The sequence below is a fragment of the Zophobas morio genome, unplaced genomic scaffold (genome assembly GCF_036711695.1).
Source record: "Zophobas morio isolate AGI-343-1 ecotype UQ-CSIRO unplaced genomic scaffold, CSIRO_AGI_Zmor_V1 ptg000014l, whole genome shotgun sequence".
Lineage (NCBI taxonomy): Eukaryota > Metazoa > Arthropoda > Insecta > Coleoptera > Tenebrionidae > Zophobas > Zophobas morio.
In genome coordinates this window covers 1,139,515-1,146,426 of record NW_026972119.1, presented here as the reverse complement: position 1 = coordinate 1,146,426, position 6,912 = coordinate 1,139,515, and the positions used below count along the sequence as shown (strand labels likewise).

General features: G+C 32.5%; 1 long non-coding RNA gene across 1 annotated transcript; it reads right to left on the bottom strand.

Moving 5' to 3' along the window:
* Window positions 1-4,774: 4,774 nt before the first annotated feature.
* Window positions 4,775-5,749, bottom strand: LOC135128924 (uncharacterized). Its single transcript, XR_010280472.1, has 2 exons — window positions 5,392-5,749; window positions 4,775-5,333 (listed from the first exon to the last, which is right to left on the bottom strand). It is a non-coding gene; the product is annotated as an uncharacterized LOC135128924 (long non-coding RNA).
* Between the last annotated feature and the right edge of the window lie 1,163 nt (window positions 5,750-6,912).

Below are 6,912 nucleotides of genomic sequence, written 5' to 3'. Positions count from 1 at the left end.
GAAAGTCTAGTAACCGAGTCCATTAGCCGACTTATTATAATTAACTAAATGTGAATCAAAAATTAAAATAAAATGCAATATTAAATTTATGCTTATTAAATAATAAGCGATAAAAAAAGCCTGGACCGTCGCATTGTGCCCCAGTTATTGTAATTTATAAGAAATGTCGTTTAGTTTACTTTATATATCGCGTATACAATCTCGACAAGCGTGATCCGTATTTGTCTTAAATTACGAGTATTTGTAAATGCTGTGACGGGCTTGGGAGATTTTCAAAATTAACTTTTGTTAATTTATTATATATAAAACTGTAAAACTCTTGTCGTGGACCTTGTGCCCGACATATAGTGAAAATATTATTTATTTGTTCGTAGGCTGGTTCGTGATGATGGTAACACATTCTAGTGACTGGACAAAGGGACTACTTCAAGTATATGCATTTTGCTTAAATGAATAATTATATTTAATTTAGAAATGAGTATGTACAAAAGAGATTTAGTCATATGAGAATAATTTGGTATAACAATAAATTGTAGTGTAGTTTAATATGCAAATATAATTATCAGAAAATGAACTTCAGTATTAAAACATTTTTAAATAAATTCAAGAAAACCTTATAACTTTGAAACTAAATCTTTGAAAGCATAATAAAACAAACATTTAAAAAATATCTAAAACAAAAATATAAAAAAACTTAAAATTGGTACCATAACTCAAAATTTGGTAACAACTCAAACATTTGTAACAACTCAAAAATTTGGTAAGGAACATTATAGTAGTTGCGTGGTCAGCGTTCATCAAACAATATAATTGTTTAACTAATAATTTCAATGCAAATTAATCTTTAAAAATAGATCTAAATCTCAAAACGTTATCCAATCGAGAATACAAAGGGTGATTTATCATCAAAATTAAATTGAACTTTAATAAAAACAAAACTTTGAACTTTTTATGAAATCGTGCACATTGTTGGAGATTTTAACACTTACCCCTTTGTGTCACAACACAAACACACACTAAACAGGCAACTGGCTAGAGGACTCTGGTCTTTTTTGGATCCTTCGATCTTTTATAAGTAAAGACCCCTCCAAAGGAGTTGTTTTCGCAAAATTGTTTACAAGTTACCAGTTTATTTGGGGAGTCGTAAAAGTATTTGTGTTTCCACCAAATTAGGCTTAATTAACTGTAATATGAAGATTTTTAGTGGCAAAATGTGCTTTTTGTTAAAATTAACAAATTTAAACCATGAAATTATAAAACTGGACAAAGACATCGTGTCCAGCCAAACGGCGCCAATATTTAACTGTGAAATTATAAACCTTGATTAGAATGGTGTGAAATCATAAAATCCAAGTTTCACAAGGACAACCTTGATTTTTACGACAATGACGATTGTTCTGATTCATACCAACATCTCCAAAAATAAGTAAATTTATCGCCCGTTACACCGTTAACTTGGTCATTGCTACTGAAAACTGAAAGTATCGGCAACAATGTTTATATTTCTGGCATATTTTTTAACCTTTAATTTAATAAAACATAACCTAACGAAAAAAGTTCAGGGAATTTTTATTCTTCTGCATCGAATACCAACAAACTTACTAGATTTTCTCCAACAATAAGTAAATTTATCGCCCGTTACATCTCCTCCCTGCTAGGGAAGCAAATGCTATGCTTTAATTAGCATACATTTGATTTCTGACCAGGCAACTTCCTTACCTAAAATTCCTAACTACTATAATCTTTCTTCTATCCGTTTTGAAACATGGATGGAAAGGCGTCTTCACATAGGAAATGTAGATCCGACCATATCGAGGGAGGATTCCAATTTTCTTGTTTGCCAACACAATCGAGTCGTGTCACCAAGGACTCCTTTTCATTAACTGTCTAGATTGAGATAATTTTGCAGTAACCTCAATCGATTCTCAAAATTCTTAAAAGTTGATGGTCCTTCAGCTAAGTTTTTTTTTTGTTTCGGACTTCAAGCTCGCTGGCATGTGGTCCTTCGGATAACATCATTCCCATGCTCAAGAGTTGACTCTTGACTATACCCACTCGATAATATGTCGATCTATAACACTCATTCCCAATGTGTGTTAGTAAAAGCCTTATACTAAAATCAAAATCCTAATATCTATTGTTAGTGAGAGTCCTCTTTTAAAAAAAGATTAATAATTGAAAAGTAAGACTATGCCAGCAGGGGCAAGTGTTTTAATCTCCGTGATATGCAGTAATAAGATATATATATATATATATATATATATATATGTATGCCGAATGGTAATATTGGGAACCTAAACACCGCGTAACGTTACTTTTGGGAATCAAATTGGAATTTCGGGGAGTTCCCCAAATTTCCATAATTCCGATTGCGACTTTTGGGAATATCAACTATTATCGACAACTGGCGCCACCACTTTCAATCCATATAACATGTGCAGTACTTCTGCTGCTGTACACTAGGTAGTGCCTCGTCGTCTGGTAGCTTGTAATGATACTTTTGAGATTTTTAATTGTGAACAACGGTTTTCCTTAACGAAACTTCAATGGTACAATTTTAAATATGGTAAATATGACTGTGTAAATATGTTTTGAAAAAATTGGTAAGGTTACTTCAACAGAACTTCCCTCACCCCTGAAATATAATAAAACAAGTCCAGCTCTTTCGAAAAATTAAAAAATTCGATTATGCGAATTTTATTTTTGATATATATATTTTACGTAATCTCCGAAACTACTAAACCGATTGTTATCAAATTTTGTATGTGTATTAGGAATATCATGTAGATGGTTGAAGTACTAAGAAAAATTTGGCTGATCGTCCCCTCCACCAATGGGATGACGTCATCTCCTAAATTTATATATTTTTTTTAATTTATAAAATAAGATACTCCTGCACTTATGCTGTGTGAATCCATGTCGAATTCTCACCTTAGACATTCAGAATTTTTGGAAAACTGGATAACAATATTTTGTAATATAACTTTGAAACTGCAAAACCGAACTCTTCAATTTTGTAAATATTTTAGGGTTATCGTAATCATGCTAAATCGTCAAGCAAAATTTATTCTTTTATCCCCTCCCAAAATTTTGCTGAATAGATCCTATCCGAAATGTGCAAAATGTGATGGGTATATGCCTGTGATTTATCAGTGCATTAAGTTTTTAAATTTCTTATACAGGGTGACTTATAAAAATTAATGAAAGGGTCAATTTATTTTATTGATTAAATTGGACTCGGCTCACTTTGTTTTCCCGAAAATTTGGGAATACAATACTGTTACACTGCACCTATCCAAAGTGGATTTACGGGTTTTTGCAAAAATGTTAATGATCTCATCACAAAATTTTGTTAAGGGAAAACTCATTTGAAACGTACGCCCAGCACGCTTCTTCACATTTAATTTAACGTTACATACATATCTTTATTTTAACTTATGAGTTCTCATAAAAAAATAAAATTCGCATAATCAAATTTTATAATTTTTCAAAAGACCTGGAGTTGTTTTATTATATTTCAGGGGTGAGGAAAGTTCTGTCAAAGTAACCTTCGACCTTTTTTTTTATACCCATACAGCCGAATCTTATTTTTTCGAGTTAAATTTTAATTTCATTTTAAATAAAAGAAACAATTTCTGTCCACTATTGCTTATTTATTTTATTGGTATCGGTTTCGGGTTGCTAATCCTTCATCAGCCAAACCCGGATGGGCGGCCTACAATATAAAAGAACTCGCTTTATATTATTCTGAGCTAAGAATTTTTGAGCATTACAAATTAACTGTTGAAAAATTACCTCTTATCCCTAATCTCTACCCTGTCTACTACACTCTCTCAATATGTCCTAAACACCTTTTTGATAAGACTATTTAATTTTGTGCTTAAATTACTTGATTGATGGAGGCGTTGTAAATGGAGAAAGAGATGAAGAGAATGAGACAGTGTGTCAATGAACAGGTAGAATTGGCGTACGGCCATAATGAACAGAAAGGATTTTAAGAAAAGAAGACACCACCCGAATACGAATAATGAAATACCGGTCGAGGCTTTTTAGACACTTCCACGAATGTCACTATATTGATCTGAATAGGGATTTTAATTTTTTTATTGTAAGTTTGTAGAAGTAATTTCACCACGAAAGGTGACAGGGGCGGGGCAGAGATAATAGAGATATGACAGCTCGCAAAATTAAGCGACAATAGTCCTTATGTACTGTGCCCCAAACCGTCACTTTCGGGCGCGCTATTTAAATTTGAGTGAAACTTTCGTAGCGCGGCTATTTGATTACCACGGATATTTCCAATCGTAAGAATATACCAAAAGTGGTTAATCTTTCTTCCAAAAATACTAGGTTGCTCATAAATGGAAAAAGACAAGATTAAAAAAATTACAATCATTAAGTTTATTCGAAAAATGATTGTATTATATCTAACATTTGTTGGTGCTTTTGTAATGTTTACATCCTGATTAATAGTAAATGGATAAAAAAAAACATTAAATTACTCAAAATGCTTGTATTAACTTTTCTTATCCTTTAAAACTCTAAAATGTGCATACACAACACAAACTGTACAATTTTATAGCGAGGATAATAATAAAAGTACCCTCTAGCTCATTCAAAGATTGTTATTACAACCTAACGTTGAAATTCAAGGACGACACTTTAAGGGGTACAAATACAGTTATAATATTGAATGTTACCTTTTCATTGCGAAGATGACTTTAGTCACTTTTAGTTCTGTGCGGGTGTTAATAAAATTATTTTTATCCTCATATTATTAATAGTTATTTACATCACACTTTATTAGAATATAACCAAATACAAGCTATTGTTCTGTATAAAATATATGCAGCACAACCCAACTGGTAATTGTGCTTTTGATTTAGCAACATTTTGTGGGGGCTAACAAATCCCACAAAATTGTGCAACATGTAATATTTGTATAGTCTGTATTTATTGACTTCCAACCACTATCATCCTGAAACTTTCTCTTCGTACACCTGCATGTCGTAAAACCTATCTTTTGTTCGCCCTTCCCAATAATTCTTATCCTTCGAAGATTTCGAGTACCTTCTAAGAACCCTTTCGACACAACCGTTTCACCGCTCTCTACCGACCTGTCTTTTCATTTTCAAAATCACAGACAACACTCTTCACTTTTCCCTTATCTACTGAACCGACAACATTAAAAATAAATACACCACAAACGCAAGTCCTCTTTTAATCATCTGATCACACCACAATTCTTATCTGCTAATGAAGATATCTCCAATTTAAGTGAGAGGTACAACATCCCCACCATAATTAATAATTCCCAACCATCTCATAATGCCCTAAAAATAGATAGGATAGAGTACAAAGAGTTTGATTTAGCTGAACAAAATATCTTACGATAAATATGTGGATACTCAGTGGATGCATGCTTAAAACAGTCTTCTCAGATATGCTGTGAATATACAAATGCATGTGGCAGAAATTCTAGAACTACATTATTGTCGTTTCCAAGCCCACAATTCTGAAACTTTATCTTATGGCAATCTTAATGTTTCGTATGAACAGTTTGCATATTACATTGAACAATTAGAAAATGCCTTCAGTAGATAATACACTTTCGCTTCAAGTTCCCAGACAACTTAAAAACCAGCTGGCCTTAATAGCATCCATGTAGTAATCTCCCCCTTGATTACCTTTTGTCATTATTTGTGCGATTACGTATATTTTATACATTGAAATTCCATAATAGGGAACTACAGAAACAACCTAAAAAACAGAGTAAATTAATCATTTTGTCCCATTTATAGAGCATTTGCCAGTTTCATCGATTAATAATTAATTATAGCTGCAGAAAATCATCAGTTTACTTATCGATGTTATTTTTATAGAACTATTCCTGTACTTACCAATAGTATATTGTTTGTTAAAATGTATGTAACTGTAATAAATACATACATACATATGCAGTTAACATGACTTTTCTTTTATAATTTGAAACCATCGCATCATATTTAATTGAGGTTATCTCAGAGTTCGTGTTTTTCGTTCGTTATGTCACTTTTACTAGTAATATATTTAGTAACATTTAACATAGATATTAAGATATCAGGTTTACCACCACAAATGTTGTGCCCCCAACCGTCCTTTACGTCAAATTCTGTGTTCACTTCGCTCCCATGCATTTCTTATGGAGCATTAAAAAGCTGTCATATCTCTGTTATCTCTGGGCGGGGTATAAGTTATGCGGCTCGTAGTCGGGCTAGCAGTGGCGTAACGTCGATGTATTGAGAAGGGAGGCTCGGCTGAGTTATATTTCTTTCAAAAACAATTAAAAAAAGAGCAATTTCTACAAAAGAATAGGGACAACCATTTTATAAAAATAGACTTATGTAACAAGTAAAAAATTTCACGAATCCCGCATTATAAACCAGTATCATAAGCTATTTTATAGTCTTAAATCAACAGTTAAATCTTTAGGTAAAAGTGGGGATAAAAGTCTGAGAATTAGCAACCCATGACTATAGTTATATGGTTTTTACGTTTTGCCAACAAAGCCAAAAACGAAACGAAACACGGGAAAGCAGTGAGCAAGCACGAGACACAGGAATAAATGCAGACCAGAAGAAAAAGACGAGACGAGGCAAGAGAAGGAGAAGACGAGCAACGTAAACTTGTTTGGATAAATTCTTTTATTTTTATTATTTTTATTTCTTTTCTTTTCTTGAAAGTAGAGTTCTAATCAATGAAAAAGCGTACAACATATTTAGAGCATTGTAAATGTTCTTGTCAATGACAATTTAATGACAAACCCTTCTAATATGAATTAGTCGATGATATCATCATAATCAGTTACAGTTTGCAAGTATGCCTCAGCATTTGATTCTCCTCAAAAATGTTCACATTGGAAGATGGTTGGTT